We start from the raw sequence: 11785 nt of genomic DNA, 5'->3' as shown, positions 1-11785 counted from the left end.
AAAAGATAAAACGCCACTTACATGTTCAGGTAAAATAATAATATTTTCCATAAGTGTAGTATTACAGTTATGTGTTTAGTTGTAAAATGTTCATCTGATTCGAAACTTCGAAACAAGATCGATTTTCGTAAGGTTGAATTCTTCGGAACAAATTCATGACGTAAATATAAGCATAGTTATATTAGGAATTCACTGAAATTCTCATGATTATAGAAGAGTAAGGAATTTGCAGTGATTTGAAAAATATGCATATTTGATCCGAAACGCTAAATTTCCGAAAATTACTGTTTCGAAGCAATTGCACAAATCAGTTGTTAGACGTTCGCTCTGCCTGGCGGGATTTCCTCCTTGCGGTGTATTTCGTTATAAAGTGCTGTCCTATTTATCAGTGACTCATAAGTGAATAATTTAATACGCTTAGTGATTGTATGTGAAGGAAAATATTGCGTTTTTCATGAATTACGGCGACACGAAGTCAGATAGCCATAGAGGGGACAAGAACCTAGGCTATGTGAGTATTCTGCCGCCTAATTCTTGTCAATGTACTAATTTATTGATTGCAATTTTTGGTTGATAAATAGCCTAGTACTATTACCAATAATATAGGTATGCTTATTACGTATGAAAATAGTGTTTATATGGTAGGAAGTAAGATAGGCTGTTTAAGAGGGAATCGAGAAGGAAGAGTACCTTATATACCTGGTATTAGCTAGCTAGCTAGTAGCCTAGCTAGTAATTTTTAAGTGGGTTCACTTAAGGTAGATTCTTGGGTGATCCCTATCTGCCTACGAGACGTTAGTTTGGCGGCCGGCTGATTGGCTGGGAGCTGCCTACCTCCCGGTACCAGCCAATCAGCGGCCACCAAACCAAACGTCTCGTAAGAATAAGGCTCATCCGAGAATCTACCTTAAGTGAATCAGTTATAGTAATTTTTAATTAGCTGGCTTAGGCCTAGTGCTGGGGCTACTCATCGTAGCCGGCCCATGTCGTGTACTTAAATGTTCACTCTCCCACAAATTAAACGTAGGGTACATTTTCGTCTTGCGTTTCTTTGGTTTTGGTTCCTTACTGAGTATTTATGGCCAGAGTCGTATATAGACTTTTTGGGGGAACGTAAGCACTGGCCATGCCTGCGCCTTTATGGTACTAGCTACAGCTGGTGCCATTGGTGGTTAGTAACCTATAATTTAGTAATCCCTGCCCAAAACCGTGAATATATTTTATGGTTGGTAGATCTTGGGTACCTATCCGCGGCGGCCCAGAGTATGGCAGTTGCGGTTTTTCTATGCAGTTTTACCCCTGAACAAGAATATGAAGTAATATTTATTCGGACGACTCTAATTTACTTTGAACTCTATCCTACGGTAAAGGGATTCCCATTGGGGAACCGGGGGTTTTGGGTGGGACAAAACCCTAACTCTATCCTACGGTAAGGGGACCCCCAGTGGGAACCGGGGTTTTGGGTGGGGAGAAACCACAATTGCTGATTTTGCCGTGTTATTGTGGTATTTCCACATTTATCACTTTCAAAAAACACGAAATACAGGCGGAAATAAGAGATAACAAAACTAGCGATAGTGGAGCCGTTCCACATCCATATTCGTCTACTACTACTACTACCACAACACTGAATCCTACTACGCATGCGCTAACTGTAAGGGAGCTTTTGGCCTAAACTCAGACTGCTTAGTGAGGAAAGAAATGGGGGTTTACGGGAGGGATACATGTATTTAGCCAAACACGTTACAGTATGACCCCTACGTTGCTACCGGACTGAGTGAAGGATTGGGTGGTACAGGGTTCCCAGATTTGGCAGTTTCTCACCAAATTGGCTTTTTTTCCTAATTTGGTGGGTAAAAATTCACTTGGCTGGTTTTCAAATACTTTCTATTTGAGCTAAACACTGATCCCACGTTTGATGACACTCCCCAAGTTGGATTGGGAATTTTTTGAAGGTTTTCAGGAAAATCTGGGAATTTGAATAGGTTTTCAGTAAAAACTTGGTAACATTTCAGCAAAATATGTAGATGGAATTAAAATAAAAATCACACACACACCAGACGACACAAAACAGGCCGCCGAATTCTCAGAGAACGAGCCTCATTTCAAAATTTCAAAATTCATTCTCGTTTTTTTTCCTGTATTCTTATATTAGTTATATTATCTAACTAAAAACTATGATGCCGCTATACAAGCATATATATGATAAAAAAAATATACATTTATAAAGATAAAATATAACGCACATATATTTGCCGGTTATTTGGGTTGGTTTGGATTTCCATTTGCGGGATTTTGGCTGGTTTCATGGTAGACTTTTGGCTGGTTGGTAGTGGTGTCATCTGGGAACCCTGGCTGGTAACCCATACGTTGAGTTACATAAATGCATTTACCTAATTGTTTATTAAACATGTTATAGTGAATTCTTAGTGTTTATTCCTTTTCATTTTTCCATAGTATTTTGTATAATAACCTGTTTTGAAATATCCCTACCTAATCATTTCACCATATATAACTTGAAATATTATGTTATAATTGAGGACAGACACCTAAAAATGCCTACGGTTGATGATAGAACTCAGTTTTAGGACGTTTCGATACCTACCTGTTACGTGAAATTGCACATTGCGTTGCATATTACATACACACTCCCTATCATTTATACACAAGTCAATCCCTCCCCTTTCCAGTATTCACGACTGGCTCTTTACGTTACACCATTTACAATGCATTTCTCACTGATACCAATATCTAGATTAAAGTTTGCCATTATTTTTATAAAACCTACATTTAAATATATTCCATTATACACTTTTACAGCATTACAATTTACACCTCCCTTCCAGTTTCCTTACTATTATGCAGTTATGTATGGTTACTTTTTACATTTTACACTTCCACACCCATCAAAGTTAGGTTTATATGTCATTTACCTACTGGGGGCCGAATCCCATCCCCCGGTTAGGCAACATACCCTTAGGGTTAGTTTGTTTATATCTTGTTGGTTACCTACTAATTTTACTTCCTTGAAGGGGGTTACCCGGTTAGGCTTGGTTGGTTAGTTCTTCAAGGGTGGATTACGGGGGGGCGGCGGGGGGGGGGGGAGTTGGTTAGGTTACATCCCTACTTGGTTACCTACTAGGTTAGGTTTGGTTAGGTTACATTCCTTACTAGGTTAGGTTAGGCCTTTAAGGGGGGGTACCGGGGGGTCGACGCATGGTCAGGCAATTCATTCCCATACTTTGGGGGGAGGTTAGGTTAGGTTCCAGTTGGATTAGGTTACAATTACCTTACTAGTTTAGGTTAGGTTAGGCCTTTAAGGGGGGGTACGGGGGGGCGAAGCCCCCTGGTCAGGCAATATTCCCTACTAGGTAGGTTAGGTTAGGTTACATTCCTTACTAGGTTACGTTAGGCCTAGGTTATTTCCCTACTAGGTTAGGTTAGGTTGCGTTTCCTTACTAGGTTAGGTTAGGCCTTTAAGGGGGGGTATGGGGGGCGAAAAGCCCCATGGTCAGGCAATGTTCCCTACTAGGTTAGTTTAGGTTGGTTAGGTTACATTCCTTACTAGGTTACATTAGGCCTAGTATTTTCCTACTAGGTTAGGTTAGGTTACGTTCATTACTAGGTTAGGTTAGGCCTAGGGGGTACGGGGGGGGAAGCGAAGCCCCCTGGTCAGAATTTTATTTTTCCCTACTACGGTTAGGTTAGGTTTCGTTGGTTGGTTAGGTTACATTCCTTACTAGGTAGGTTAGGCCTTTAAGGGGGGGTACGGGGGGGCGAAAAGCCCCCGCCCCCTGGTCAGGCAATATTCCTACTAGGTAGGTTAGGTTAGGTTGGTTAGGTTACATTCCTACTAGGTAGTTATAGGCCTAGTATTTCCCTACTAGGTTAGGTTAGTTACGTTCCTTACTAGGTTAGGTTAGGCCTTTAAGGGGGGGTACGGAGGGGGCGAAGCCCCCTGTCAGGCAATATTCCCTACTAGGTTAGGTTAGGTTAGGTTGGTTAGGTTACATTCCTTACTAGGTTAGGTTAGGCCTTTAAGGGGGGGTACGGGGGGGCGAAGCCCCCCTGGTCAGGCAATATTCCCTACATAGGTTAGGTTAGGTTAGGTGGTAGGTTACATTCCTACTAGTTAGGTTAGGCCTTTAAGGGGGGGTACGGGGGGGCGAAGCCCCCTGGTCAGGCAATTATTTCCTACTAGGTTAGGTTAGGTTAGGTTGGTTAGGTTACATTCCTTACTTGTTAGGTTAGGCCTAGTATTTCCCTACTAGGTTAGGTTAGGTTACGTCCTACTAGGTTAGGTTAGGCCTTTAAGGGGGGTACGGGGGGGTGAAGCCCCACCCCCCTGGTCAGGCAATATTCCCTATCTAGGTTAGGTTAGGTTAGGTTGGTTAGGTTACATTCCTTACTTGGTTAGGTTTAGGCCTAGTCATTTCCCTACTAGGTTGGTTAGGTTAGGTTACGTTCCTTACTAGGTTAGGTTAGGCCTTTTCCCTTTAAGGGGGGTACGGGGGGCGACGCCCCCCTGGTCAGGCAATATTCCCTACTAGGTTAGGTTAGGTTAGGTTGGTTAGGTTACATTCCTTACTTGGTTAGGTTAGGCCTAGTATTTCCCTACTAGGTTAGGTTAGGTTACGTTCCTTACTAGGTTAGGTTAGGCCTTTAAGGGGGGGTACGGGGGGCGGGGGGGCGAAGCCCCCTGGTCAGGCAATATTCCCTACTAGGTTAGGTTAGGTTAGGTTGGTTAGGTTACATTCCTTACTTGGTTAGGTTAGGCCTAGTATTTCCCTACTAGGTTAGGTTAGGTTACGTTCCTTACTAGGTTAGGTTAGGCCTTTAAGGGGGGTACGGGGGGGCGAAGCCCCCCCTGCCCCCGGTCAGGCAATGTTCCCTACTAGGTTAGGTTAGGCCTTTAAGGGGGGGTACGGTGGGGGCGAAGCCCCTGGTCAGGCAATATTCCCTACTAGGTTAGGTTAGGTTACATTCCTACTAGGTTAGTTAGGCTTTAAGGGGGGGTACGGGGGGCAAATTCCCCCTGGTCAGGCAACATTGCCTACTAGGTTAAGTTCCCTACTAGGTAAGGTTACTCCCCTGCTAGGTTAGGTTATGTTAGGTTGGTTTGGTTCTTTAAGGGGGTTACCGCAGGCACCCAACCCCACCCAATGGTCAGGCAAACATCCCCTACAAGTTAATTATTGTTTTTGTTATGCTAACCAATGTTTCATTTGGTCTTTTGTATTTATTAAAACAACTATAGGCCCTATTACACATTTACCACCCAGGACTTAAATCCCACCCCCTCCTGGGCCCGTTATATATGTATTGTATTATTTCATATTTTGAACCCATCCCACATTCTTACCATGTTAGTTCTTAACTACCCCATTTACCTTTATTTACCATTAACATTGCCAACTTATCTTGTTAAGTGCTTGTTCATTTACCTCAGCCCCACCCTGCCTCAACCAATAGCATCAAAGCATTTTTACTACTCCACCCCACCTCTCCTACCTGTTTTCTACGGTCTGGCCTCCTGCCACCTCCTAACTGTAGAACTCCAACACTGTTGAATCTGCCGCCATGACATCCACTGCTGCATCTACTTCACGCTCGCCCCAGCCCCTCCACCAGGAACTCTTTGCCAACTTCATGTAACAATTGTTACATGAGTTACAAAGATTTTTCTGCCTTTTACTCGGGTAATTATGATCGACTAATCGGTTTTTGCCAGGACCATGGCCTCCTGAGAAAGCAGGTCTTTTGCCCCCATTCAGTCGACTCCAAGATACGGGAGGAGAATGTATAACTTCGTCGGGTACTTGGCTGTTGCTTATTTCAAGCTGCATTTTGAGGAACCCAAGACCCGCCTCCACGCATTCTTAAAAGCAGCTGCTGCTGTGTACCCTCCACCCCTTTAAGGTAAGGTCCAAACATTATTCTTAATTATTATGTTTTAGGAAAGTGAGTGTTAGGCTTTCGCCGAAAGTTGCGTCAAGGTATGTTACTATTCAGTGGGGTGCTGCTAAGACAACTCGTACCTTCCACCTTACCCCCCCGCCCACCCTCTGTGCTTAACCCCCCCCAACCCCCCCCCCCCCCTTAGTGAACATATGCTCCGTGGTGGTTGGGGAATTTAAACATGGCAGCTGTGTTTACATTGCCTTCACCGTAACGAATACTTGGTACCTTCCTATAGGACCGTTCTTCGGTGACTTAGACTATGGCAATTGACCTTTTCTATGTTATTTTAGTTGCTTTACAAGGGTTGTAAGGAATATTTTGTTCGTTTGGTTGGAACTAAACTTTAATATACCTTTGAGTTTGGTGCGGCTATTATGTAACTTTCAAAGGTCAATTACTGCTTAGTTACAGCCGCCCGAATGGATATTACTTTTAAATCTTGTACAGTAACTCAAATAACATAGGAATCAGTCAATTGCCATAGTCTAAGCCACCGCGGATTGCTTCTGTAGAAATACCTTGGTTCCTTACTGAGTATTTATGGCCAGAGTCGTATATAGACTTTTTGGGGGAACGTAAGCACTGGACATGCCTATGCCTTTATGGTACTACCACATCTGGTGCCATTGGTGGTCAGTGATCTATAATTTAGTAATCCCTGCCAAAACCGTGAATTATATATTTATGGTTGGTAGATCTTGGGTACTTATCCGCGGCGGCCTAGACTATGGCAGTTGTGGTTTTTCTATGCAGTTTTACCTACCGAACAAAAATTTTAAGTAATATTTATTCGGACGACTGTAATTAACCCCCAGGGGCCAGTATTAAACACGGCGAAATACATTGGACACCCCAATCCCTAGTGGATGTCGTATCCGCGGTTACGTTCCTTGCAGTCCGTGCAGACTGCTTCTGTAGAAATACCCACCTTTTTCATGTCATCAATAAATGAAAAAATAAAGCACAGAGATGTAACAAGGCTATTTACAGGGGTATATGGTAACCTAGAGGGATGTAAATTAGGTATATACAAGATCTATCTATAGGTACACTAGAGCAGTGTGGTTCTAACTGAGATCATAAGGGTACGTGAACAAACAAGGAACACACACACACACAAGAAACATCCCATCAGAGAACATCAGCCTCACATCTCACATTAAGTTGTGTAAGTAATTTTCAAGCATTTTTACTTGTGTAATAAATTTGAATTTATTGACCAACGCTCCTATAGTGCAGTCTTTTCATAATAAATATACTATTTGTATGATTATCCTAAATAAAACTGAGTTTGGTCAGCCATGGTGGGGTAGGAGAAGGTAATAAAGGGTATAATAGGCGAAAATGTTTGAACAACACTGCACTAGAGTGTACCTTTACCAACTTACTCTAAGCCTAGGATATTTGGTCATAGGCCAGACCTATATGAGTGGAGTGTGCGTTCCCTTGCCAGAACCACTTTGTGTCATCAGTTGAGAGAAATACAGGGATGCATCTTAACCTGCTGTAGGGTTCCAGGTCTTAACACTGGTACGGGAGTTTTTAAATATCTAACTTCCCTGGTAGTTACATATATATAGCTTAATCCCGCCGATTCGTCGCGCGCACGGCAGAAATTCAAAATTCGCGGCTATCGCCGATAGACTGTCAGGTGATCATACCTGTGCTCCCTCTATGTAGGTATCTGGAACCATTCCCATTTGTCCTCAGAAATTCCCTGCCGTCGCTCGGTGCAGCACGTTTGGAAATTCGCTCTTCATTGTTTGGGTTTGCTACAATTGGTGAAGTACCCATTTTGCTTGATTTTTTCGTTGATGGCTTTCGCTGATTTTGGATTTTTCTTTGCTTTTCTTTGTTCTTAGATAGACTTTGCTGTTGTCCGACTTGGATTTTTCTCTGATTTTGGTTTTCTCAAGATGGCTGACTCTGTTGTGAGAATGTGTGTGAAGGGGTGCAAGACCCGGCTTCCTAAAGCCTCTCTTGACCCCCACTCTATTTGTAAGCATTGCAGAGGACACGTTTGTACTTTGGAAGATAGATGCAATGAATGTGAGAGTCTGTCGGAGAGAGATTGGAGAGAATATGATAGGTATGTGAGACGTCTAGAAAAAGACAGAATTAGGAGAGCTAGATCTTCTAGTGTTCTTTCTTCTAGATCTTCTGTTAATTTGCCCCCTCTAACGTATCTAAATCTAATGATCCTGATCCTAAGGTAGTAGTACCAGATCCTCTACGGTCGGAGGTAAGTGAACCACCATGAAGGATATTATGGCTGCAATTTCTGCCTTAGGAGTACAAGTGAAATCCCTTACTACAGATAAGGAAGTGATGTGGGGTGCAGTGCGGGGTTTACAGCGTAAATTCGGTGATAGTGATAGTGTAGTGGAGGGTGCGTCCGTTCGTGTCTGTCATGCTCCTAGCCCTAGACCTCTTCCATGCTCCCAGCCCCTGGGAGAAGGAACGTCGACAGGCTAAGGGAGGTGAGAGACGTGAACACGCGAACGGCGTCCCCTCGAGTGATCCTGTTGACGCATCCCAGGACGCTCTCCCTTGCCACATGGATAAGGTGAAGATGAGGAAGTGTTCGTCTTCGTCTGATGACGCAAGACCTCGACGCGGTTGGCGTCAACCCCTGGAATCAAGACCTCTCAAGAGACGCAAGTCCCCCGTAATGTTGCAACCGTCGTGCAGTAATTGGAGCTCGCCGGAGAAGTTCTTGTCAGAAGAAGACGACGCATCTGCTCCGAAACAGAGACGCATGACACACAGCTCATCGGAAGAAGGAGACGTTTGTATTACATCGGTGCATGCTTCTCCCCCTCCCCCGGATTGGGAAGTGTCACAAGGAGCGTCTCCACCTCGTCGACAGAATTTTTTCGCTACTAGTGTCTCCGAAGCGGTAGACTTGCGGGCAGTGCTACCTCAGTTATTCCCAGCAGCAAGAGGCACCGCAAGCAGCGTTCTTGTCGGGACTACAACAGTCCATTTCGTCCCTATTTGACGCTTTCAAGTCACAAGGATTGAATGAAGAGACGCGCAAGAGAGAAACTAAGGACGTTAATAGACCAGTCAGAGAACCCGATCGGGGGAAGCGGCTAAGAGAGACGTTTCCTGTCAGCGTGACCGCGGACTCGCTGCAAGCTGCAGCGATAGTAGACGCTCCCTCGGCAGCAAGTTGGACGCGTAACGGAAGGCGTCAAGGAGGCGTGACGCTCCGTCGCAGGCTGGACGCAGTCAGGACGCAATCAGACAGGACGACGGACGTTTGTTTTTCTCCGCTCGTTCGACTTCAGACAATATCAACCTACTGGAAGAAGTTTCGGACGATGAGACACAAGAAAATCTACACGAAGCGGATCTCAAGAGGTTACTTGCGGTCTTAGCAGAATTGTATCCGTCAGATTTTCAACAGGCAGTTCCTCGAAGTCCACCCTCGCAATTTTTGAAGGGTAGACCTCAAAAGTCTTCCTCCTTTAGGAAGACGGTGTTGGCTAGATCGGCCAAGAAAGCTTTTTCAACGTTGAATGATTGGATTTACAAGAAGAAGGAACAGGGTAGGACTACCTTTTCCTTCCCTCCTACGAGATTGGCCTCTCGCTCGAGCGTGTGGTACGAGACTGGGGAAGCGTCTCGGTTTGGAGTTCCTGCCTCCTCCCAAGGAGACTTCTCCAGGCTTGTAGATGCATCGCGTAGGACTGCCATGTCCAAGGCTAAGATTATGTGGTCCGGTTCTGAAATAGACCACTTACTGAAGGGCATTTTCAGAACCATTGAAGTCTTCAGTTTAATGGATTGGACTCTTGGAGCTCTCGCGGATGTGTCCGACGGCAAGAACGAGACACTAATGCATTTGATTGCCTGTCTAGATAAAGCAGTAAGGGACGGCACTGTCGAGCTAATGGCCCTATTCGCAGCGGGCATTCTTAAGAAGAGGGCTATGTTTTGTTCTTTTCTTTCGTCGGGAGTGACGTTGGCGCAGAAGTCGGAACTTTTATATGCTCCATTAACGAAGCAGCTATTCCCTTCAGAGCTGGTTAAGGATTTGTCGGCTGCTGTTGCGCAACAAGCTACGCAAGATTTGATTACTAGGACTGCTAGGAAGGTCCTTCCGGCTAACTTTTTAGCCAGGAAAGAGAAGGAGACTCCTCCCACGCGTCAGCCCTTTCGTGGGAAGACTTTTGCGAGAGGAAACCAGAGGACGGCTGCTGGAGGGCAACCCAGGAAAACCCCTAAGCCGCAGCCTAAACCCAAGAAATGATTTTGTCAGCCTCCAGACACGTGTGGGAGCCAGACTTTCTCACTACTGGCAAGAGTGGAAACTAAGGGGAGCGGACGAATGGACAATCGAGGTTCTGAAGGAAGGATACAAGATCCCCTTCCTAAAGAAGCCCCCTCTTTCGTCAGAGCCATTAGAGTTGACAGCCACTTATTCAGGAAACAAAGCAACAGTCTGCAGGAAACAAGTCGATCAGATGCTGTCAAAAGCGGCGATAGAGATAGTAGAAAACCACCTCTTCGGAGGGATTTTACAAACAGACTTTTTCTCGTGCCAAAGAACTCGGGGGGTTGGAGACCCGTCCTGGACGTAAGCCCTCTGAACAAATTCGTAAGCAAGGTCAAGTTTGCGATGGAAACAGCAGCGTCAGTCCTAGCAGGCACCAGACAGGGGGACTGGATGGTGTCGATAGACCTGCAGGACGCGTATTTACCACGTCCCCATTCACCCGGATTACAGGAAAATACCTGAGATTTGTTCATCGGTCAAAAAACGTATCAGTTCAGAGCACTTTGTTTTGGATTAAACACGGCTCCTTACGTTTTCCACTCGAGTGTTGTCGAACGTATCCCGGTGTTACATCTGGAAGGGGTACGGATTGCGATGTACCTGGACGACGGATAATCAGAGCCAAGTCGCAAGTAAAGTGTCTGGAGGATCTACAAGCAACTATGAAGTTAACACAAAACAGTTGGGCTGTTAGTAAATCTAGACAATCACAACTGAAATCCTTCGCAAGACATCATATACCTGGGGATGAGGATTCAGTCAGTGATTTTCGGGCTTTTCCAGCCCCGAATCGCATTCTAGGAGTTGCTTAAGAAAGGTGAAGCTCTTCCTAGGAAGATGGACCATGCTCGGCGAGGGAGTGGATGAGTCTGCTGGGGACCCTTTCCTCGATCGAGCAATTCGTCTCTCTGGGAAGACTACACCTTCGTCCTCTTCAGTTTCATCTAGCAAGTTATTGGACGAGAGACAAAGACCTCGAGTCTTGGATTCCGATTCCTCGGGGAATCAAGGATCAATTGAGTTGGTGGAACGACCACAAGAAACTTCAAGAGGGCCTCGAACTTCAACAGAAAAACCCCGACCTAGTGTTGTATTCAGATGCATCAGACATGGGATGGGGTGCAACACTGGGGAAGGACGAGATCTCTGGTCTATGGCAAGATCATCAAAAAGAATGGCATATCAATGTGAAGGAAGATGACGGCCATTCATTTAGCCTTCAGCACTTCCAGGAGGAAGTCGAGAACAAGGTAGTGCAGGTCAACGCGGACAACACCACGGCGTTAGCCTACATAAAGAAGCAGGGAGGCACTCGTTCGGACTCCCTTTACGAGGCAGCAAAGTATCTTTTGTTGTAGGCGAAAGAGAGGAACATTACGCTTCTAACTCGCTTCATAGAAGGAGAGAAGAACGTCAGGGCGGATCTCCTCAGCAGAGAAAGACAGGTGCTCACGACGGAGTGGACCCTACATCACGATGTATGCAACAGACTTTTGGGAACTGTGGGGACAACCAACAATAGACCTCTTTGCGACGCAG

At 45.1% G+C, this 11785-nt stretch overlaps 1 protein-coding gene across 1 annotated transcript in view; it reads left to right on the top strand.

Moving 5' to 3' along the window:
- Positions 1-322: 322 nt before the first annotated feature.
- LOC135221806 (uncharacterized) overlaps positions 323-11785 on the top strand; it is a 938326-nt gene continuing 926863 nt past the window's right edge. The window contains exon 1 of the mRNA XM_064259684.1: positions 323-511. The gene's annotated coding sequence lies outside the window, so the exon portion shown is untranslated. The remainder of the gene's footprint in view (positions 512-11785) is intronic.

The sequence above is a fragment of the Macrobrachium nipponense genome, chromosome 3 (genome assembly GCF_015104395.2).
Source record: "Macrobrachium nipponense isolate FS-2020 chromosome 3, ASM1510439v2, whole genome shotgun sequence".
NCBI lineage: Eukaryota > Metazoa > Arthropoda > Malacostraca > Decapoda > Palaemonidae > Macrobrachium > Macrobrachium nipponense.
The sequence above is the reverse complement of the archived record's forward strand: the minus strand, read 5'-3'. Positions and strand labels throughout refer to the sequence as shown.